Source organism: Sphaerodactylus townsendi, linkage group LG02, assembly GCF_021028975.2.
Source record: "Sphaerodactylus townsendi isolate TG3544 linkage group LG02, MPM_Stown_v2.3, whole genome shotgun sequence".
Lineage (NCBI taxonomy): Eukaryota > Metazoa > Chordata > Lepidosauria > Squamata > Sphaerodactylidae > Sphaerodactylus > Sphaerodactylus townsendi.
Window position 1 is genome coordinate 166724191 of NC_059426.1, and position 24558 is coordinate 166748748.

At 47.0% G+C, this 24558-nt stretch overlaps 2 protein-coding genes across 2 annotated transcripts in view; one reads left to right on the forward strand and one right to left on the reverse strand.

Annotated features, from left to right (window-relative positions):
* Nucleotides 1-24558, reverse strand: part of LOC125426857 (SERTA domain-containing protein 2-like) — a 751974-nt gene that overhangs the window by 421348 nt on the left and 306068 nt on the right. The window lies entirely within an intron of this gene.
* Nucleotides 15080-24558, forward strand: part of AKT1 (AKT serine/threonine kinase 1) — a 151887-nt gene continuing 142408 nt past the window's right edge. The window contains exon 1 of the mRNA XM_048485661.1: nucleotides 15080-15474. The gene's annotated coding sequence lies outside the window, so the exon portion shown is untranslated. The remainder of the gene's footprint in view (nucleotides 15475-24558) is intronic.

Below are 24558 nucleotides of genomic sequence, written 5' to 3' on the forward strand. Positions count from 1 at the left end.
CCTTTCTGTCCTATAAGGAAACTCAAGGTGGCTTACAAACTCCTTTCCCTTCCTTTCCCCACAACAGACACCTTGCGAGGAACCGATCAACACAACTGGAAATCATTGTGCAGCGGTGTCCTAGCAGTCTTACCCAAGAAGAAATTAACCAGTAGCAAAATACTTCAAAAAGGTAGGCAGGTATTAAGGTGGCTACCTGTTAAACTAAGCCCTGTGTCAGCAGCTAGACACACAGAATAATAACACGGTGTTTCAAGGTGAAGGTGTAATGGGCGGAAGTCCAAGTAAGAACTGAGCAAAGAAAGACCGGCCCTCCCTTCAGGGTCAAAACTGAAAATAAATTTATCAGTTGGAGCTTTTCCTGGCACCAAAACAAGCAATGGGGAAAAAAGCAAACTTCACCCGTGACTCATGTGTATGTTAAAGGCACAGGGCGCAGTGAAGACAATAGCAGTCCTAGAAGGTCTGTAGATCTCCGGATTAGCATATTGTGAATTGAAGCACGGCCCATTTCTATGAGATGGGCTGACCTAAGCTAGGCTACGCTGGGCTCTACCATTGGGCTGGGGAATTCCTGGAGATTTTGGGGGTACAGACATAGCAGGGCAAGGTTTGCGGAGGGGAGGGACCTCAGCGGGGTGCAATATCATAGAGCAGTGGTGGCGAACCTATGGCACTCCAGATGTTCATGGACTACAATTCCCATCAGCCCCTGCCAGCATGGCCAATTGGCGATCAGACACCAATTGGCCATGCTGGCAGGGGGCTGATGGGAATTTTCTGTCCAATACCCTTCTTCTTCTTCTTCTTCTTCTTCAACCTCAAAACAACCCCATGAGGTACATTAGATGGAGAATGAGGTGCTGTTACCAACCTCCAGGTAGGGCCCCACAGCCCGGAAAACCCACAACAGCCAGTCTGCTAGACTTCTTTTAGCGCAGGAGTTTGCAACCTGTGGCTCTTCAGATGTTCATGGACTACAATTCCCATCAGGCCCCTGCCAGCATGGCCAATTGGTGTCTGGTCGCCAATTGGCCATGCTAGCAGGGGCTGATGGGAATTGTAGTCCATAAACATCTGGAGTGCCATAGGTTCACCGCCACTGCTAGCATGGCACGGTCATAGAGTCTGCCCTCCAAAGTAGCCATTTTCTCTAGGAGAACTTTGTAGTCTGGAGACCACTTGTAAGTCCAGGAGACACCTCCTCTACCGTTATACCTGGAATTGGTGGAACAGCTGGATACACACCCTACAGGTATGCCTGCAGGAAACAGTGGTGGGGGAGGCCTGTCACATGGGCAACCTATCCATCATGCCACTGTAACCTAACTATGGCCCTTTCTGCACATGCAGAATAATGCACTTTCTATGCATTTGGTAGCTGGATTTTACTGTGTGGAATAGCAAAATCCACTTGCAAGCAATTGTGAAAGTGGATTATTCTGGCCCCTTCCACACATGCAGAATAGCCAGAGGTGGGATCCAACCAGTTCTCTCCACTTCTCTAGAAGTGGTTACTAATTTTTTCTGAGTGCCGAGAAGGGGTTATCAAAGCAACCTCCCTGCCCAATAGGGACTGGAGGTGCGTTTGTGCGGTGGCGCCACTGTTTGAATCCCACCACCATCGGAACCTGTTATTAACATTTTTGGATCCCACCACTGAGAACAGCGCACTTTCAATCTACTTTCACAATTACTTGCAAGTGGATTTTACTATTCCGCACAGTAAAATCCAGCTGCAAAGTGTATTGAAAATGGATTGAAAGTGCATTATTCTGCATGTGCGGAAGGGGCCTCAGAGGGAGACAAGTAATCGTGGACAACAGGGGCATTAGAAGAAAAGCATCCTTCTTTTCTTTACCACGCTCCTGTCCTTCAGGACAAGAAAAAGAACTAACCTGATCTTATAGCACAATTACAGCCAACCCTCTACAATGTGTTCATCAAAGATTTATATCACTTAATTCAAATGTGACATAAGAACAGTCATGCTGGATTACAGCCATGGCGTGCGTAGTCTAGCATCCTGGATCATCCACAATCTGATGTCCTGTAAGACCTAAAAGCAGATGACAGAAGTGGAGTTATTTCCCTCAGCCTTGGTGCTCAGAGGGTTATTTCCTCTGAAGATGGAGGGTTCATTTAATCATAGCATCTGTGACACGCATAGAGGACCAATTTTCCAATAATGTGTTTAGTGCTCTTTGAATGCTCTATGTTTGTGGCAATCGTTTTTTGAGTGAAGAAGAATTCCCTGAACCTATTTCTCAAAAACATCATTGGGTCTTCCAGGGTTCTAGTATTATGGGAGAGTGGGGAAATTTTTTTCCCCTACTCTCTTTCTCCACCCTATGCTTTATGTTATAAACATCTCTCATGTACTCCACTTAGTTGGCCTTTCCCATAAAGTCAGTCAGTGTAGTGTAGTGTAGTGTAGAGAAGGGCAACAAGGATGATTGAGGGACTGGAGCACCTTTCCCATGAGGAGAGGCTGCAGCGTTTGGGACTCTTTAGTTTGGAGAGGAGACGGCTGAGGGGGGATATGATTGAAGTTTATAAAATTACGCATGGGGTAGAAAATGTTGACAGAGAGAAATTTCTCTCTCTTTCTCACAATACTAGAACCAGGGGGCATTCATTGAAAATGCTGGGGGGAAGAATTAGGACTAATAAAAGGAAACACTTCTTCACGCAACGTGTGATTGGTGTTTGGAATATGCTGCCACAGGAGGTGGTGATGGCCACTAACCTGGATAGCTTTAAAAGGGGCTTGGACAGATTTATGGAGGAGAAGTCAATCTATGGCTACCAATCTTGATCCTCTTTGATCTGAGATTGCAAATGCCTTAACAGACCAGGTGATCGGGAGCAACAGCCGCAGAAGGCCATTGCTTTCACATCCTGCAGGTGAGCTCCCAAAGGCACCTGGTGGGCCACTGCGAGTAGCAGAGTGCTGGACTAGATGGACTCTGGTCTGATCCAGCTGGCTTGTTCTTATGTTCTTATGTAGTAGTTAAGGTGTTGGACTAGGAACTGGGAAACCCATGTTCAAATCCCCATTGTGCCATGGAAACTTCCTGGGTGACTGAATCACATTCTGTCAGCCTCAACCATGGCAAGTATGTGAATGGGAAACCAGGGACGTAATGCATACCAGGCATTGGCAAATGACTATAAGATGGGTGACGCCTGGCTTGACGACAGTACATGTGAAAGGTATCTGGGAGTCTTAGTAGACAATAAACTGAACATGAGTCAGCAGTGTGATGCAGCAGCCAAAAACGCCAATGCAATTCTGGGCTGTGTCAAGAGGAGTATAGTGTCTAGATCGAGGGACGTAACAGTACCTCTGTCTTTTACAATTGGTTAGATCTCACCTGGAATACTGTGTCCAGTTCTGGGCACTGCAATTCAAGAAGGATATTGACAAGCTGGAACGAGTTCTGGGGAGGTGACCAAAATGGCGAAAGATCTGGAATCCATGCCCTACAAGGCTGGGTATGTTTGTAGAAGAGAAGATTAAGGGGTGACATGATGGCCATGTTTAAATATTTGAAGGAATGTCACGTTGAAGAGGGAGAAAGCTTGTTTTCTGCTGCTCCGGAGACTAGGACCAGGAGTAATGGATTCAAGGTGCAGGAAAAGAGATTTCACATAAACATTAGGAAGAACTTCCTGACAGTAAGGGTTGTTCGACAGCGGAATAAGTACACTGCCTTGGAGTGTGGTAGAATCTCCTTCTTTGGAGGTTTTAAAACAGAGGCTGGATGGCCATCTGACTGTCAAGAGTGCTTTGATTGTGTGTTCCTGCATGGCAGAGGGTTGGACTGGATGGCCCTTGTGGTCTCTTCCACCTCCATGATCCTATGATTCTTGAACATCTCTTGCCTTAAAAACTCCATGGAGTTGCCATAAGCCAGCTGCAACTTGATGACAAATACAAGGTATTACAATACTGGGCATCTTGTTTTCAGCCCTATTCCCTGGCACAGAATTTGACTGTTCTCACTTTTGCCATACATTAATTAATTAATTAATTAATATTTAAACTTTTATACCGCCCCATCCCCGAGGGGCTCCGGGCGGTGTACAACACAAATCTCGATACAAATAAATATAGTTAAAACTTTTAAAAACAGCAGTAAGATAATAAGAGGAATCCAAGAAACCCTAATTTTAAATCCTCCCCAAGAGGGAGGGAACGGCGAGTCCCATTAGATGGAAACGGCCCAGATGTTAAGAGCTAAAAGGGGGGGGGGCACCTTCAGTGGCTGGTCCCTCCAAAGGCCCGGCGGAACAACTCCGTCTTGCAGGCCCTGCGGAACTCACCAAGGACAGCTGGAGGAAGAGTGTTCCACCAGGCCGGGTCCAGAGCTGTAAAGGCCCTGGGCCGCGTGGAGGCCAGCTGCATCATTGAGGGGCCAGGAACCACCAGCAAATTGGCCTCAGCCGAACGGAGAGGCCGTGTAGGGACATATGGGGTGATGCGGTCTCGAAAATACGAGGGTCCCAGGCCACGTAAGGCCTTAAAGGTCAACACCAACACCTTGAAGATGATTCGGAACTCTACCCAGAGCCAATGCAGTTGGCATTGTGTCATTGTGTCAACATCCCCGAAGTTTGCAAATATTTCTTCCCCAGACCCATCCACATATATTGTAAATCAGGAAGTTTTTAAATATATCAGGAGGTTTTGCTCCCATGAGCATTATTTCCTGCTATGTATGTTTTCTCTCTTTTTCAAAGGATTGGAGATGAAGCAGATTTATAGCAAGGGGAGAGACGATTTCTTAACAAATGGCATTATTTTTTTTTCTTGGATCATTTAAACCACAAGAGGGTTTTTAACAATGTAAATATAATTATCGGCAGATGCTTTAAAAGCAATCAACCTAATATTCAGGAAAGCCCCTAGGTTTCTCCAAACTGTCTTGAAATTTCACATCTTTTGTAATTGATGAACTGGCAGATGAGAATATAAGTAGTACCAGCTGTTTCTTGGTATCAAATGCCCCCCACTTGCTAGAGACTGCCCCTGAAATCTGGTACTGGCACACAGGATAGGATAGGTAGCATGAGCTGGCTTCAATCTTGGTTCAAAAATGCTGTAGGACAGTGGTGGCGAACCTGTGGCACGGGTGCCAGAGGTGACACTCAGAGCCCTCTCTGTGGGCACATGCAAACAAATTCCCCCCCTCCCCCATCTAGGCTGGCCTGGGCCGCTGGGCTCGATTATTAGCATTAAACCTAAGACCTAGTTTTGAGGAAACAGTGTAGGTAACCCTGTTAAGAGCTGTTAAGCCCCACTGATTTTCATGCAAAGAACTAAAGCTTGATCCTTTACTTGGCAGTAAGCTCGGTTGCTGGCAATGGGTCTTGCTTCTGAGTAAACCCTCCTAGGGTCGTGATTCACCCATTGGAAGAGTTGCACGGTTGCTTCAAAGCAAAGCCACCGACTACCACCAAGCTTACTCCCAAGTAACACACGCCTCGGAGCCAACCATTTTTCTAAACTAAAACCTCAGTATTCAGGTTAAATTGCCGTGTTGGCACTTTGCAATAAATAAGTGGGTTTTGGGTTGCAATTTGGGCACTCGGTCTCGAAAAGGTTCGCCATCGCTGCCGTAGAAGATAGCAAAGTGGCAGAATTGAGCACACTACTTCTGATTGTGAGTGGCAGCTTCCAGAGCTGACTATTCTTTTCCATTAAAAAAATATCTGAAAACAGAAGTCTGGCTGTGTGGTATAGTGGGTAGAGTGTCAAAGGAGAGTCTGGAAGCCCCAGATTTGAATCCCTGCTCTATGGAAGCTTGCTGAGTGACCTTGGGCCATTCCTACCCTCTCAGCCTAACCTACCCCGTAGGGTTGTTCTGAATATAAAATGAAGAGGAGAAGAATTTAAGTGGTTTTAGTTTCCAATGGGGGAATAACGTTAAGGAAGCAGATATACACATGAGAAAAAAACTATTACAAATTAGAATATTTAGCAATACATGGGAGAACTCTGCAACCTCGCAGGACACTGTGTTGTTGATCTAAACAGTGCCGTTCTCCGATTTAAAAAAAAGTCACGGAGACTTCCCAGAAATTGCCTTATCACCTATAACTGTTGTCTTGAACAAAGTCTGTAGCATTCTGGATTACATGTGAATTTGATATAATCACATCTCACCCTGCACTTTCTGTATGCCATGACCCATTGGTCTCAAAATTTACAATCCCCCCCCACACTCCCCGGGCAACCTTGCATATACTATTGTGTATATGTGATATGTCTGCAGAACTCTTGTTCGTGGTGGTTAAGCTAGAATGAAAAGGTCCTACTCTTTAAGACGTCCATAAGACTGCTCGTTTAGGTTTTGGCCAATGCACTCGAATGAAATTCTCCCTCGGGGCTTCCCGCCGAGTAGAAACGCAAAAAACCCCACCGGGGCCCAGTCTTGCATCATTTACAGTGTTTAAATTGGCAGAAAGTGGCAGGTGAAGCTTTTAGCTGCATGGCATAAACCAGTATCGCTTGCTCAATCTTTGCTGATCAAATTTGAGTTAAAGACACAGCGTCTGTTCCAACTGTCTTCATCAGTTTTCTGGTGCATGTTTCTGGTAGAACACTACCATACACTGGTGCCTGTGTATTCTTATTTATTTATTTAGTTCATCTAACCTCCACCTTTCTCAATGGGAAGCCAGTGCAGCTTACATTTTTTTAATTTACTTTGTTTATATCCCTCTTTCTCCCCAAGAGAGGGGCCAAATTGGCTTACATCCTTTTCCTCTCCTACATATTCTCTTCATAATGACTTCGTGAGGTAGGTCAGGCTGACGGAATGTGACTGGCCCAAGGTCACCCAGAGAGCTCCCATGGTAAAGAGGGGATTTGAATGTAGGTCTTTCAGATACTAGTCTTAACCACTACAGAGAGCCAACGTGGTGTACTGGTTACATTCCTCACTCCTCAACATGAGCGGCAGACTCTAATCTGGTGAACTGGTTGTGCTTCCCTGCTCCTACGCATAAAACCTGTTAGGATGACTTTGGGCTAGCCACAGCTCTCTCAGAACTCTCTCAGTTCTGATGACCGGAGGAGGAAGAAGACGAAGAGTTTGGCTTGATGCCCTGCCTTTCTCTCCACGAGGCAGTTTACAAACTCCTTTCTCTTCCTCTTCCCACAACAGTCATCTTGTGAGGTAGGCGGGGCTGAGAGAGCTTGGAGAGAACTGTGACTAGCCCAAGGTCACCCATCAGGAACGTAGGAGTGGGGAAACAAATCTGGTTCACCAGATAAGAGTCTGCCGCTCATGTGGAGGAGTGTGGAATCAAAACCTGGTTCTCCAGATTAGAGTCCACCTGCTCTTAACTACTATATCACGCTGGCTCTCAAGGGAAAAGAAAGAGTTTGTAATTCGCTTTGGGTCCCCTTACAGGAGAACAAGGCAGGGTATAAACTCAACCTCCTCCTCTTCCTCTTCTTCCTCCTCCTCTTCCTCTTCCACAGCATACTGGCTCTCATTACATCATCACATTCTTCTCTGCTCCTTCATTTTATCCTCACAGCAACCCTGCGAGTTAGGTTAGGCTGAGAGATAGAGCAATTAGAAGAGCTAGGTTGGCGTTTCTGACCTATCCAGACATGTTCCAAAAGTGCCTGACTTGAGGCCATTTTGTCGTAAATACAAATCAGATCCACGGTGAGATTAAACATTATGAAACCATTCACCATTGGAACTGTTAAAGGGAACTCACCTTCAGAAGCTGTTATGGAATTCTGTAGGGTAAATAAAGACAGCATACAGAAAGTGGAAAAAGGACATCTAACAATATGTAACACTACTTACTGGAGAGAAGTGACTAGTGGGGTGCCACAAGGTTCTGTCCTGGGCCCAGTGCTCTTCAATATTTTTATCAGTGACTTGGATAATGAAATAGAGAAGAAGAAGAAGAAGAAGAAGAAGAAGAAGAAGAAGAAGAAGAAGAAGAAGAAGAAGAAGAAGAAGAAGAAGAAGAAGAAGAAGAAGAAGAAGAAGAAGAAGAAGAAGAAGAAGAAGAAGAAGAAGAAGAAGAGTTTGGATTTATATCCCTTTTTCTCTCCTGCAGGAGACTCAAAGGGGCTTACAATCTCCTTGCCCTTCCCCCCTCACAACAAACACCCTGTGAGGTAGGTGGGGCTGAGAGAGCTCCAAAAAGCTGTGACTAGCCCAAGGTCACCCAGCTGACGTGTGTGGGAGTGCACAGGCTAATCTGAATTCCCCAGATAAGCCTCCACAGCTCAGGCGGCAGAGCTGGGAATCAAACCCGGTTCCTCCAGATTAGATACATGAGCTCTTAACCTCCTACATGTTAATCAAATTTGCAGATGATACCAAATTAGGAGAGGTGGCTAATACCCTGGAGGACAGGGGCATGATTCAAAATGACCTGGACAGATTAGAGAGCTGGGCCAAAACTAACAAAACGAATTTCAACAGAGATAGATGTAAGAATCCACACTTAGGCAGAAAAAATGAAACGCACAGATATAAGATGGGTGATGCTTGGCTTGACAACAGTACATGTGAAAGGGATCTGGGAGTCTTGAACATGAGTTAGCAGTGTGATATGGCAGCCAAGAAAGCCAATGCAATTCTGTGATGCATCAATAAGAGTATAATGTCTAGATCAAGGGAAGTAATTGTACCACTCTGCATTTGTCAGACCTCACCTAGAGTACTGTGTTCAGTTGTGGGGGCTTGACTTGATGGCCCTTGCGGTCTCTTCCAACTCTATGATTCTATGTAATGGAAGGTAGTGGAAAGTTCAACTATAGTATTCTCCCTCACTAGGGATGGGGGTAAAAGTTGGATAATGAAGAAAGCTGACGGGAAGGAGGTAGATTCATACTGCAACAAAAACTTCTGGATAATGATTCTGTTGTTCTAAGGATCCTTCTGACATTTAGGTCATTTGTGCACTGTGGTCTGCTCTGCAGTGAGCGTACGTTACCTTCGGGCCAGGTTCTTGATTGCACAAGTTTTCCCCGCTCCCAAATTCACCACAAGGCAGATGAGAGAATCCGCACACTTTCCAAAACTATTATTATTTATTAAATGTACGCGCTCGCCTTCCCCTTATGGGCTCAGGGCGGTACACATGGTTTTAAAAAATACAACCAGTATCATTCATTTAAATTAGGAAAAAAAACCATTAACGTTAAAACAGTTCATCCATTTAAATGTTTAAAAGAAACATCAACGGTATTCTTACCCAGATGGTGGCTAAACCCCAATGTAATAGCAGGAGCGGGAATAGGGGCACTTGTTAATAGAGGTCCTTAGATGGTACTACCGTGTTTCTCCGAAAATAAGACAGTGCCTTACATTAATTTTTGCTCCCAATGATGCGCTATGTCTTATTTTCAGGGGATGTCTTATTTTTCCGCTCCACAGCTGCATGCTCTGGTGTTCCGTTCAACGGACATGCTTCCAAACAAAAACTTTGCTACGTCTTACTTTCGGGGGATGCTTTATATGTAGCACTTCAGCAAAACCTCTACTATGTCTTATTCTCAGGGGATGTCTTATTTTAGGAGAAACAGGGTATTTCCACCATGACCATAGGCCTGACGGAACAGTTCTGTCTTGCAGGTCCTGTGGAATTGCATCAAGTCCCGCAGGGTCTTCGTCTCGTCAGACAAAGTGTTCTACAAAACTGAGGCCAGAGCCCAAAAGCAAGAGCTCCGGTCAAAGCTTAATGGACCTCTTTCAGGCTAGCAATCCCCTGAAGGTTATTACTCACAGACCGGAGCGCTTTTTTTGGACACGTAACAGGAGAGGGCAGTTCCTTAGGCAGGGGAAGCGTGACTTTTCCTCCTGTCTTCACAGAGAAAGCGAAGGAGATAGTGTGGTGTGGGTTTTCTTGCTCCTCCCTCCCCCCGGTTCCACCATTTGAGATCATTTGGAGGGGGAAAAAGGTGCCAAAAAGGGGTTTGCAAGGAAGCAAACAAGGCAGCGGCTGGTGGGCAAAATGGCGAATCGGCTCAGCTTGTCTAGGGGCACTTTGCAGCAGGAGGGTTCCCTTTTGAACAGAAAGCCGTAGGGAAACCCCACTGCGAAGCACACAGCTGCACCTCAAACAGTAAAGGGTGTTTGTTGTGAGGGGGGAAGGGCAAGGAGATTGTCAGCCCCTTTGAGTCTCCTGCAGGAGAGAAAGGGGGGATATAAATCCAAACTCTTCTTCTTCTTCTTCTAAAGGCACAAAAAGCCTTACACTAAAGGTGTCAAACTCATTTGTTATAAGGGCTGGATATGACATAAATGTGACTTGGGTGGGGTGAGGTGAGGTGGCCGCCTTGAGAGGGCTTATCACAGTGGTGGCGAATCTATGGCACGGGTTCTAGAGGTGGCACTCAGAGCCCGTTCTGTGGGCATGCACAAACAGAGTGCCGCCCCCCCCCCCCCACATCTAGGCTGGCCTGGGCCACTGGGCTCGATTATTAGCATTAAACCTATGACCTAGTTTTGGGGAAGCAGTGTAGGCAACCCTGTTAAGTGTTGTTAAACCCCACTGATTTTCATGTGAAGAACTAAAGTGAGATCCTTTACCTGGGAGTAAGCTTGGTTGCTGGCAATGGGGCTTGCTTCTGAGTAAACCCTCCTAGGGTCGTGATTCACCCGTTGGAAGAGTTGCACGGTTGCTTCAAAGCAAAGCCACTGACTACCACCAAGCTTACTCCCGAGTAACGCACGCCTCTGAGCCAACCGTTTTTTTCTAAACTAAAACCTCAGTATTCAAGTTAAATTGCTGTGTTGGCACTTTGCAATCAATAAGTGGGTTTTGGGTTGCAGTTTGGGCACTCGGTCTTGAAAAGGTTCGCCATCACTGGCTTATCAGCTGCCTCAAGGGGCCGGATCCAGCCTTGGGTGGTATGTTTGACAGTTGACACCCCTGCCTGATAGTGTTACTGGGGAGCGGTGAACACAGTCTCTCGAAGCTCAAACTTTTAAAAAACCTACATATGCTTAGCAATGCTGCAGAAGAGACTAATTGGTTTGGCAGCTGTATCAATCAAACCTCCTGCAGCATCTACATTGACCTGAAAGAACTGGGGGCAAAATTTGCCAAGGAAGAGGTGCACAAAACGAAATTTTGAACATGCCTCTCGAAGGGACTTATATTTTCACATCACAGTTCACAGGATCGTTCAAAACGATCTGTGGTTTGTCTGCTAAAACTGCTTCGTCTTTCAAGAATAAAATCAAATTCGCAATTTCAAGTTTTGCGCTTTACATTTTTAAAAGAAGGCATCTGTTTTTGAAAATTGGCTAGCAACAATGTGGGCATGAGCAGTTAGCCTTGGGCGTAAAAAAAAACTTTATACCCCCCCCCCCCTTCCCAGAGGAAGAGAAATTGCTGGAGAAGCCAACATCTGAATTGGGTTATCTCTTTTAAAAGCTATTTTTACAACCTGTTTGTAGCCTGAGGTTTGATTCAGGGATACTGTTTTAGGCTGTTTGATTGTGTTTTCATGAACATAAGAACATAAGAACAAGCCAGCTGGATCAGACCAAAGTCCATCTAGTCCAGCTCTCTGCTACTCGCAGTGGCCCACCAGGTGCCTTTGGGAGCTCACATGTAGGATGTGAGCCTTCTGGCCTTCTGCGGCTTTTGCTCCTGGATCAACCTGGTCTGGTTACATGCATTTGGCAATCTCTAGATCAAAGAGGATCAAGATTGGTAGTTTCCATAGGGATTGACTTCTCCTCCATAAATCTAGTCCAAGCCCCCCTTTTAAAGCTATATCCAGGTTAGTGGCCATCACCACCTCCTGTGGCAGCATATTCCAAAACACCTCCAATCACACGCTGCTAAGTGAAGAAGTGCTCTCCCTTTATTAGCTATCCTTAATCTTTCCCCAGCATTTTCAATGAATGCCCCCTGGTTCTAGTATTGTGAGAAAGAGAGAAACATTTCTCTCTGTCAACATTTTCTACCCCATGCATAATTTTGTAGACTTCAATCATATCCCCCCTCAGCCGCCTCATCTCCAAACTAAAGAGTCCCAAACGCTGCAGCCTCTCCTCATAGGGAAGGTGCTCCAGTCCCTCAATCATCCTTGTTGCCCTTCTCTGCATTTTTTCTATCTCCTCAATATCCTTTTTGAGATGCGGCGACCAGAACTGGACACAGTACTCCAAGTGCGGTCACACCACTGCTTTATATAAGGGCATGACAATCTTTGCAGTTTTATTATCAACTCCTTTCCTAATTATCTCCAGCATAGAGTTTGCCTTTTTCACAGCTGCCATGCATTGAGTTGACATTCCCATGGAACTATCAACTAAGACGCCTAAATCCCTTTCCTGGTCTGTGACTGATAGCACTGACCCCTGTAGCGTGTATGTGAAGTTTGGATTTTTTGCCCCTATGTGCAAGCCCTTGGCTTGTTCCTCAGTGTTTTTGTCTTAACATTGATTATTCATAAGTTTTTAAAATTTGCAAGGCCTGAACGAGGCTGTTAATGATAGGGGGTTTGGGAGGTCAGAAATTCATAGGGTTGGTCTAGGTTGGAAGCGACGGCAGCAGTGGCGTAGGAGGTTAAGAGCTCGTGTATCTAATCCGGAGGAACCACAGCCGCCTGAGCTGTGGAGGCTTATCTGGGGAGTTCAGATTAGCCTGTGCACTCCCACACACGCCAGCTGGGTGACCTTGGGCTAGTCACAGCTTCTCGGAGCTCTCCCAGCCCCACCCACCTCACAGGGTGTTTGTTGTGAAGGAGGAAGGGCAAGGAGATTGTCAGCCCCTTTGAGTCCCCTGCAGGAGAGAAAGGGGGGATATAAATCCAAACTTTTCTTCTTCTTCTTAACACACATACTTTAAAAAATGATTTCATGTACTGTTTTTATTTTGTAGGGTCTCAGAGGCAGCATTTAAATTCTCTAAATAAATAAATAGGTTTATATTCCTTTGTCTCTGCCTTTCGTTCTCCCTTTCCCTTCAATTATTAATTCTGGATTGCAAAACTCCTTGGGAATAATTCCAGCCGGGTAATCCTGTGGGTCCGTAGTTAAATAGAACGGGAGTCCAATTGGCACCTTGAAGACAAACAAAATTTATTCCAGCAGCAGTTTTCATGGATCAGAGCTCACATCTATCTGCTGCATCTGGAGTAAATAATAAAATGAATACATTTTGGAATTCATTTTGAATTGAGGCAGCTACAAGACTAACAAAAATTATTCCAGCACAAACTTACAAAGTAAATTATGAGCCACAAAAGTGTACCCTGGAACAAATTTTGTTTCTAAGGCACTTCTGGGCGCCTGCAGCATTAAGTTCCTTGATTGCCGGTATGACGTAGTGCATATAGTGTCAATCTAGAATCCCGGGAGACCTGTGTTTTAATCCCAGCTGAATGGCGCCCCTCTCTCTCCCTCTTTTAACTACTGTGGCCCTTATTACATCAATGGGCCTCCCTGTCTCCCTCCCGAGAAGGGCTTTTTAGGTTGTCTGGACCAGGGGTCTGCAACCTGTGGCTCCGGAGCCGCATGCGGCTCTTTCAGCCATATACTGTGGCTCTGCGTGGCCTGGAGGTTGGAGGGTAGTGTGGGCGTGTCCCTCCAGCCCTCCAGAGCAGCGCTGGAAGGAAAGATGAGTGGAGGGGCCGAACCGAAGGCGGCTCGGTGCGATCTTTGGGGCTGTGGAAAACGGGTCCAAATGGCTCTTTGGGTGGTAAAAGTTGCCGACCCCTGGTCTGGACGCTATATTTTGTACGCTGCGTTTTAAATGGTTTTAATTATTTAATGTTTAGAACCCTAGTTATATTGTATTTTTATTTAGATCTATGAGGGGTTTTTATTTGTTAAGTTATGTTATGTTGTTAACGTGGTACACCGCCCAGAGCCCTTTGGGGGTGGGCGTTATAAAAGTTCAATAAATAATAATAATGATGATGATAAAAATATACTTCGCCGATACATTACAACTTCCTAGGCCTCTGGGTGAGGATCGAAATGTAATGAAGGACAACAACCAGCTAAAGATCTGGCAGCTGTGAAATCTACAACAACAACAACAACAACCACCCACTGGAATTTATGCAAGAATTACAACAGAAAATGAGAAGGTCAAGATCCTGTGGGACTTTTGAATCCAAACGGACAAAGTGTTGAAACACAATACACCAGACATCACCCTGATCGAGGACAAGAAAGTGAGCATCATCGACATAGCAGTCCCCGGTGACAGCAGGGTCATTGAAAAAGAACACGAGAAGGTCACTAGATACCGCAATTTGAAAATCGAACTTCAGCATCTATGGCACAAACCAGCTGAGGTCGTCCCAGTGGTAATCGGCATGCTGGGCGCCCTCCCAAAAACACTAGGGCAGCACTTGAAACATCTTCGAATTGACAAAATGAACCTCTGTCAATTTCAGAAGGCAGCCCTGCTGGGATCCGCATGAATACTATGCCATACATAGGCCTCTGGGTGAGGCTCGAATTGTAATGAAGGCCAACAACCAGCAAAAGATCTGGCAGCTGTGAAATCTACAACAACAATAATACTATGGAAACGGTTCGCATGGCTTCAGGCCCGCCACAACTTTTCAGCCTGGCCTACCTTATAGGGTTGTTGTGAGAGGCTAGATGATGGGAAAACAATGTTCTAAGCCACGCTGAGTTCCAAGTGGGGAGAAAAGCGGGATATGACGAATGCAAAGGCATTGTACTCCAGGGGCAGGGAACCAATTTTGGCCTCTGGGACTTTGCAAAAAAGAAAGAAAGAAAAGAAAAGAAAACGCCAGTTTGCATAGCACTGTCCAGTTCATCCCTTATACAGAGAACCAGCGCAAATTCCCTTTGAGAATCCAGCTTAGTAGCTGCAGGAGAGCCAACGCCAGCAGCGCAAAGCAATGCAAAGGCTTGCAGCGGCGAGCCAGAGAGCGCGAGAGGCTTTGGGTCGGATTCGGTTCGTTCCAACATGGAAAGACAAGAGGCGCCTTTGGATGGAGATCGGAGGCGGGGAGGCAGAGCGGCGCGGAGCCGGCCGGGCGGTAGGACCCCGCGGGCGCCCCTGGGCAGAGCACCGAAGGGCGAGTGACTCAAAGCAGGGGAAGGGAAGGGAAGCTGGAGGAACTGGGAGGGCGCGACCGAGCAGGCGGGGAGCCGCGAGCCCCGGGGGCCGGCCAGCCGCTGCACCCTCCGGCCGCTGCGCCCTCTTGCAAAGCGTGGCCGGGCCCGGAAAGAGCGCAGGCGGCGGCGGCGGCGGCGGGCTGGTGCAAAGCGAGCCTCCCTCCCTCCCCCCACCCACCCCTCGCGCTCTCCCTGCTGCCTCCGCCCGGCTCTCCATTCATCGCCCGGGCAGGCGAGGAGCTCAATGGGCTGATCCCCGGCCCGGAGCAGCCGCAGCCAGCCGGAGGAGGCGCTGCACCCGCCCAGGCCTCGGCTCCAGCCGCCGCCGCCGCCGCTCGCCTCGCTACCTTCCTCCGGCGCCGGGCATGTAAGTGACTCCCCCTGCCGCTCGCTGGGCCTGCTGCTTTTGCAACCCACCCACCCCCCTCGGTTTTGGTGCATTGTCTGGAGCGGCGTCTCCTGACCAGCTTCCTTTGCCTGCGCCCCCCCCCTCTCCACCCCCCGTCTCTTTAGGCAGCCCCCGCCGTGCACAAGCGACCCCCTCCTCCTTCTCCGGCTCCCAGGCCTTGCAAACATGTCTCTCTCTGTCTCTTCTCTCCCCCCCCCCTCTTTTTAGTGCACTGCGGCTCAGGATCTGCTCCTGCGGATGCAGCTGGGGGACAGCTTTGCCCAGGCGTCCCCCCCCCCCCTTCCAACATAAGCCAGAGGAAACGGAGCAGGGAAGCGGCTTGCCTCTTTTCTGCGCCTCTCCCCGGCTTGCGCCTGGATCGCGCTTGCCCTTTCCCTCTGCATGCTGGCAGAGGTTTGTGGGGGGTGGGGAAGGCTTAGCACCCTTGGGGGGGGGGGGCTTTGCAGCCTTTGCAGTGAGGCCCCTCTGCCCTTGCCCCCTTTCCCCTCTGCTACACCTCTGCGTGTTTACCTCCCGCCCTTCCCCTGTCTGCAACCAGCAGCTGCTGTAGGAAGCGGGGAGTTTGGCACTGGGGTCCCTTTCTAGGCAAGCCTGTCTGGCCACACGCAGTTCAGCGGGGACACCCTGCGCAGGAGCTACTCCAGTCTAAACCCGTGCATCGCCTGCTTTACACTGGAGTAATCCTGCCTAAGCGGAAACAGGTCTGGGATGTGGCAGGTTGCCCTGGACTCTGGTCTGTTCCTTTGCCAACATCTGGAATGCTCTGCATAGGTGAGGGGGAAGGGTTTGGAAGGCGGCTTCCCAGGTTACTTCCTCCCCTCCCCCCACCCACCACCTGGAGAAGCGATGAATGGCTGCGAAAGCCTCTTGGCGGCTCCTTGGAGACTATTCTATTAAAATAACAGGTGTGAATGTTGAAGGTGGTGCGGGCAGGTTAACTGCGCACTCCCTGTGAAGTAGCAGGGCCTATAAACGCCCCTAGAATTGTGTTTTAAGGTTAGCAAAGGAAATCAAGCCATGCGCAAGAAATGGACTGTTTGAAAGAGCATCTTATTCCTAAATGCAGTGTGTACCTGCCTTTTTGGATGTTCTATATCCTCCCTCCCTCACACACACACACATATGCTCACATACAGGTATGCCCCACTGACTTCCAGATAACTTTGGCAAGGTGGCATAGCAATTAGAGTGTCAGACTAAGACCTGAGGGTCTTGAGTGCAAATCCTAACTCTGCTGTGGAAGTTTATCGGGTGACCTTGGGACAGAAGCCGTTCTAATTGTATTGCTTGGTAGAAAATAGGCCTCTGTCAACATTGTGGGTAGCTTGGGTTCAACGGGGGTGTGGGAAACCGTGGATGCTATCCTCAGATTTTTGTAAACATATGTCGGTTAGCATAATTGTTCAAACCCTTGACTTTAATATTTCAGGTAGCGTGCTCTTTTCCATTCATTTGATCCAGTTATCTCTGGGTCTACATTTGTGTGGACGAGACTGCATTAGAAGTCAAATGGGACAGAAAAGGCCGTGGGGCATGCCCTCTGCTTTCCTGGCGGCTACCTATTTCTCATGTGACACTTGCTTCCTTGAGGTCGTGCCTGGAGAGAAGGTCTGGACTGCCTTTTTGGCGAAAAGCCATCTTGTGAGGATGTGAACACCGTCAAATCCTGCATAGCGGTTTGTTTAGGGAAGTCTGGGTTTGCTTCCTTGTCTTGAGACTGCAAAGAGCAGGTCTCGCTGTGAGTCTTGCGGTGGTTATTTGTGGTGCATCGTTTAAAATGGGCTGTCTCTCTCCCCCCTTTTGTTTTTTAAATGGGTGGGCCAGGTTAGTTATCACACTTGTATTTGTGTACAGATAAATCGAGCTGATAAATCAAATGTAGTTCCCGGCTTCCTACTTCAGAGCCAGTCGTGTTTTGAATAGTTTGAAACCTTTTTGAAAACGATGGGTTGATTCGGAGACCTCAGATGCACAACAAAATACATGTCTACCCACAGAATAGTTGTCTATTGGGAACAGATTAAAAGCCAGATCCAGTGTAGCGTAGAGGTCAGAGTAGAGTCTTGGGTTCAACTCCCCCCTTCCTAAGAAAACAAGCATTGGATGACTTGGGGCCTAGTGTTCTTTCAGCCTCACCTGTCTCACAGGGTTATTATGAGGATGAAATAGAAGAGAGAATCACGTTGATGGCTATGAAGTCCTTTGAGGAATGGCAGGATAACAGCACAGTCAGTGCATTTCTGAGCTGAATTATGTAGGATCAGAGAATTTTCCTCTCTCTTCCGTAATACTGGACCTTGATGGCACCCATTGAAATTCATGGGCAAAAGGAAAGGCTTCTTTACAAAATGAATAATCCAGGTGTATAATTTGTTGCCAGCGGAAGCACTGAACTGCGGTGGTTTTGAGCCTAGATGGCTTTAAAAGGGGGTTAGACAGATTTATGGAGGAGAAATGCAACAATGGCTACTAACCGTGGTGACTAAAGGGAACATTCCGGTTCAAAACAATAAACCTCAGAATCCCAATGCCAGGGCCCCTTCCGCACATGCAGAATAATGCACTTTCAATCCACTTTCACAATTGTTTGCAAGTGGATTTTGCTATTCCGCACGGTAAAATCCAGCTGCAAAATGCATTGAAAGTGCATTATTCTGCAAGTGCAGAAGGAGTTCAGGAGGCAACATTAGGGGAAGGCCCCGCCCTCTATGCCCTGTTGTTGGCCTTCTAGAATGATTAGTTGGCCACTGTGTGAGACAGGTTGCTGGACTAGATGTGCCGCTGGTCTGACCCAGCAGGGCTCTTAGAAAATCCGGAAGACAACAGAAAATTTAATTTTAAGTTAACGTCTGTCTGATCCATCTGCCCTAACTAATTTTCATCCCACTGTCATTCCAAGGAGCAAGAACAGTCTGCTTGCGATTCTTTCACGCTCACCCGGTTTGTCTTCTCAACAACCCTGCAAGGTATACTAGAACCAGGTTAAAGGGCCTGGCCCGGGATCGCTCAGCCACTTGCGTATCTGTTCCAGGGTTTGAACTGGGGTCTTCCCCAATCCATGTCCGACGCGTTATGCACCGGGGCATTGTTGACATTCTCTTGGCATGCATGCAGAATTGTCTTCCGTTTTCTCCAGGAGGGAGATGCACGCGGCAGCCCCCATCAGACGACTGGGGAAACGTTGCTTCCCCAGGATAAGGGCTCCGTTTCTCAGAAGTCCAGTCTATTTACATCTTGTACTTTCCGCTGAGTTATGACAAATACCAGAGTTCAGATGATAACCACATGCCAACGTCGGTTGCAAACGGTGGTGTGCGTGCATTCAAATGCCCACTGTAAAATGCGCGGAAGCAACCAATAGGGGAAAAGATTGAGCATTTGATTTCGTGTGTACAGTACCGAACCCTGGCTGTCTGTAAAAATATAAGCCCTATTCTCCACTGACTGCAGCCCTGTAAGTATATTTTTTGCTGTTTAAAGCTGAGTGCTTCTATTGAGCTTTTAAAAAAGCATAAACCAGCGCTTAACGTTTTCTGTTCATAATGCGCTTGCAGGATAGGACCGTTTACTATGAACGATTGTTTTTAGAATTTAGTTGGGAAGAATTGTCTTTCATTCCATCTGGGGAAGAAAATACAGATAGGGTTTAATTATGTAGTCCGGTTCATCTTAAGATTCCATGTTTATTTTGCGTACAAGTTCTTTGTGGAGAAAGTGTCTATGCACAGGCGTTTCAATGCGTTTGGGCACCAGCTCTTTGAAAAGAATGAGGAACCTACTAGAGTTCCTTTTGGGGATCTGTAGCAGTTGGTTGTAGCTGATGTGTTTCTAAGGAGAAATGTACTCGTCCACCGAGCTATGCCATATGTTGTAAAGATAGTGAGTTTCCTCACCTGAATCTCTAGAGAAAAAGAATCCCAGTAACCGGGTTGGGAAAGATTTTGCTCGAGATCTTGGGAGCTGTTGTCCGTGATCTTTTAGAGATAAGTGGATTTGAGTCCTCACTGGATAAAGTGGCTATAAAAACGGTTAACTCTTCCAAAGCGTTTACATGAGGGGTTTGGCAGAGTTTGGAAAATCCCTCCCTTCTGTTTTCACTTGGACAACAATCACCTCTTTCCCATTCTGTCTTGACCCATGGTTTTAGCGTTGCCAATAGGCCTGGAGGAAAATGTCCTGTCCCTTCCTAAAATCTTAATTCATGACAGCGGGCGGTTGATGTTTTTTGTGGCAAGGGGATAACCCATCATCTCCTGGTTGAAAAAGAAAATATCCCAGGAAGCTTCCGTTGAAGAGACAAGGCATTTCCCCCTCTTTTAAGCCTTTTTTCAACCCCACTTGGTTTTCCTATACGGCCTTTCCTCTCTGCATGCACTATCCCTGTGCATCATCAAAATAAGTTGTTGCGTCTGTTGGTGCCGAATGTCAAACATTCTGCGTCCTTTCTCCCAACCGCAACTGTGGTTTTGACGGCCAAATTTGATGCTTTGAGATTGCAGGCCGGTGCTACTGCCTCTGCAACACTTCCACAGGACCACTGCAGTGTTGGCTTCATGCCACGGTTTGGGGTACACTACAGCCACGCTTGATATGCGCTGTCCTATTTACCTGCACTTAAATACGCTTACGTGCTAGAGGAGTCCATTGATTTCAGTGGCATTCCTGTGCATTTAAGACTGTCTCTTTGCGTGATTTCGTTTTAAAGCGTGGATCAACCTTCTTCTTTAAGCATCAGACTTCTTCTCCCCCCCCCCTCCGTATTTCCAGATTGTTCATTGAAAGTGGGGAGGGGGCTTTCCAACTCTCACATACATTACCGATCCTTTCCTAAACTGTTCGGGCCTTTTTTTTTTCATGTGTGATTCAACAGTTTCCGACATGCCTGCTCTTTGGCAATCTCCGGCCTCTCTCTCGTCCCTTTACGGGCGCTGTGTTTAAAGACGGTTGGTTGTACGAGCCCTGATATACGCACGCAGCAGAATGCGGTGGGAATGAAATGTTAGAGCGATGAGGAAGCGGAATGGAATGTATCACTTCCGATAGCAAGGGGGCGTGGATGTGAATGAGCGCCTTTGAATGCTTTCTCCGCATCTAAAGGCTTTTAGCAAGAGGGACTCTCGCTCGCTGTAGAGAGATGGCTTTCTCACCCTGATGTGCTAGTTTTCTGCAGGAAAGTGCTATTATGTATGGAGTGCCATTATGTATGGAGATCACAGCTAGCAGATTTGTTTTAGGTAGCTCTAATTTAGGTAGCTCTAAAATGGGTCTGCAACCTGTGGCTCTCCAGATGTTCATGGACTACAATTCCCATCAGCCCCTGCTAGCATGGCCAATTGGCGATCAGACGCCAATTGGCCATGCTGGCAGGGGGCTGATGGGAATTGTAGTCCATGAACATCTGGAGAGCCACAGGTTGCAAACCCCTGCTCTAAAAGAAGTCCAGCAGACTGGCTGTTGTGGGTTTTCCGGGCTGTGGGGCCCTACCTGGAGGTGGGTAACGGCACCTCGTTCTCCATCTAATGTATCTCATGGGGTTGTTTTGAGGAAGAAGAAGAAGAAGAAGGGTATTGGACAGAAAAGAAGAAGAGGAGGAGTTTGGATTTGTCCCTCCCCTTTTTCTCCTGTAAGGAGACTTGAGGCGGCTTACAAACTCCTTTCCCTTCCTCTCCCCACAACAGACACCTTGTGAGGTAGGTGGGGCTGAGAGAGTTCTGAGAGAACTGTGTCTGGCCCAAGATCAGCCAGCAGGAACATAGGAGCGAGGAATCAAACCCAGTTGTCCAGATTATAGAGTCCACCTCAAGTGTGCAATCTCATTCTATGTAATTTGGTTCTGACTTAATGGAAATGCTGGGTGCATAACCTAAAAGTAAATACCGATGCATGGCCCTCGGTGCTCACTCTCATGTTCTGACTGAGTTACTGGTTCCAGCGCATTCAGCATTGGCACGCCAATATGACACCTTACTGGGTCGTGTCTCTGAGATACTAGGGCAGGGGTCCCCAAACTACGTCCCGGGGGCCAAATGTGGCCCCCTGAAGGCATTTATCCGGCCCGCCAGGCATGGTGGCGATGGCTCCATTCATGTGCAGTGGGGGCTCGAGGGAGAGGAGGAACTGGCCCCAACAGCTGTTGATTCCAGTTACATGATGGCACCTCCAAATCTCCATGAATTTTCTGACCCAGAGTTGGAAACCTTACATGTGGCAACGCCTGCTCCGCCCTTCCCTCTCAGCTACTCCATGTGTTGCTCTCAGGCTTTCTGTTCCGCCTCACTCCCATTGGCATCAGCCAGGCTGGCGAATCGCTCGCTGGCTGCTAGGGAGGAAAGAACCCAGGAAGATACCCTGATCCTGGGTTAGATGGAATGCTTCATTGGGAAAGTTCTGCTTTTTTTTTTTTACAGGGGAAGGTATTCCACAGCCTCCCCAACAATATTTGGAGCCCACCCTGTACTTGACATACTTTGGTCACTGTTCTAAAAATAGACCATGACAGAAAGGCTGAAAGGTGAAATCAAACATTTTACAATCATTTGTGCATAGGAATTTGTTCATAGTTTTTGTTTTAGTCTGGCCCTCCAACAGTCTGAGGGACAGTGAACTGGCCCCCTGTTTAAAAAGTTTGGGGACCCCTGTACTAGGGCGTTCCGGGACTGCCTTACCCCATATGTCCCTGCATGGCCAATCTGCTGGTGGTCCCCGGCCCCTCGATGATGCGGCTGGCCTCCACTCGGGCAGGGCCTTTACAGCCCTGGCCCCCGCCTGGTGGAACACTCTTCCTCCAGCTGTCCGAGCCCTGAAAAAAATTTTGTTAAAATTTTTGTATGGAACACATTATTTTAATAGGTTTTAGTAATATTATGGTTCATGGAGCCTATATTATTTATTTGTAATTTGTAATTTATTATGTGCTCCATTGATTGCTGTTGTAATGTGTTGTTCGCCGCCCAGAGCCCTTCGGGGGAGGGGCGGTATATAAAAACGATAATAAATGATTGACACTTTGGCCCCTTCTGCACATGCAGAATAACGCCCTTTCAATCCACTTTTAATGTAATTTGCATCTGGATTTTACTGTTTGGAATAGCAAAATCCACTTGCAAACAATTGTCAAAGTGGGTCTTCCTTACACAGTCCACCAACAATTCACAGAGATATTATTATAGGCACCCATAGAAGCAGAAATAAAAGGCTTTTGGGTAAAAGACCGCTTTATTCAGACATCCTAGAAAGCTCATTGCACAATGACGTGGCAGGAATAAAATCTCCCGCCAGAAGCACAGGTTATAACTCTGTCCATCCCATCCCCCCTCCCGGATTCCCATGGGAACGGAGTTCTCATCTCTCTCGCAGAGATAAGGACTCCGCCGCAGATGCTGGCCCATCGCCCGGGTTATGGAATGCAATCAAGGCCAGGCGGCTGTCCCGCTCATCAACACCATTGAATCCTTTACACCCGCCTGGTGGAACACTCTTCCTCCAGCTGTCCGAGCCCTGTGGGATCTTGGTGAGGTTCCGCAGGGCCTGTAAGACTGAGCTGTTCCACCCAGCTTTTGGAGGGACCGGCCGGTGATTGGTGTATGCCCCCCTTTCTGTTCTCTTGACATCTTGAGTCTCGTAACATCAATGAGACCCACCGTTTTCCCCCTTCTCTGGGAGAGTTTTTTACTGAGGGTTTTAATGTTGGACGCTGAAAAAAAATTTGTTAAAATTTTTGTATGGAACACATTATTTTAATAGGTTTTAGTAATGTTATGGTTCATGGATTTTATGCATACGAATTTGTAATTTGTAATTTATTATGTGCTCCATTGATGTTGCTTGTATCGGGCCGCCATTTCAGAGCCCTTCGGTGGTAAAAAACGATAATAAATGATTGACACTTTGGCCCCTTCTGCACATGCAGAATAACGCCCTTTCAATCCACTTTTAATGTAATTTGCATCTGGATTTTACTGTTTGGAATAGCAAAATCCACTTGCAAACAATTGTCAAAGTGGGGTCTTCCCCCCCCCCCCCACAGTCCACCACCACCCACAGAGATATTATGGTAAGGAATTCCATAGAAGCAGAAATAAAAGGCTTTTTGGGTGTAAAAGACCGTTTATTCAGACATCCTAGAAAGCTCACGTACACGACGTGGCAGGAATAAAATCTCCCGCCAGAAGCACAGGTTATAACTCTGTCCATCCATGCCTCCAGTTCCCATGGGAGCGGAGTTCTCATCTCTCTCATGAGATAAAGGACTCACGCCCTTGAATGCTGTATCGCCGGGTTATGGAGATGCAATCAGGCCAGGCTGTCCAGCTCATCAACACCATTGAATCCCTTTTGCCAGCCTGGTGAACACTCTTCTCCAACTGTCCAGGAGCCTGTGGGATCTTGGTGAGGTTCCTTGAGACCTGTAAGACGAGAGCTGTTCCACCCAGCTTTAGAGACCGACCCGGTGATTGAATTAGCCATGCCCCCCTTTCTGTTCTCTTGACATCTTGAGTCTCGTAACATCAATGAGACCCACCGTTTTCCCCCTTCTCTGGGAGAGTTTTTTACTGAGGGTTTTAATGTTGGACGCTGAAAAAAAATTTGTTAAAATTTTTGTATGGAACACATTATTTTAATAGGTTTTAGTAATGTTATGGTTCATGGAGCCTATATTATTTATTTGTAATTTGTAATTTATTATGTGCTCCATTGATTGCTGTTGTAATGTGTTGTTCGCCGCCCAGAGCCCTTCGGGGGAGGGGCGGTATATAAAAACGATAATAAATAAATGATTGACACTTTGGCCCCTTCTGCACATGCAGAATAACGCCCTTTCAATCCACTTTTAATGTAATTTGCATCTGGATTTTACTGTTTGGAATAGCAAAATCCACTTGCAAACAATTGTCAAAGTGGATTGAAAGTGCTGCATATACAGAAGAGGCCTTTGGTAGCAGCGATATAACTGAAATGTGATGGAAAGCATGGATATCTTTAACTTCCTGGTGTTGTATTCAGACGTGTAAATTATCTAATAGCAGTAGTAAAAACTGCAAT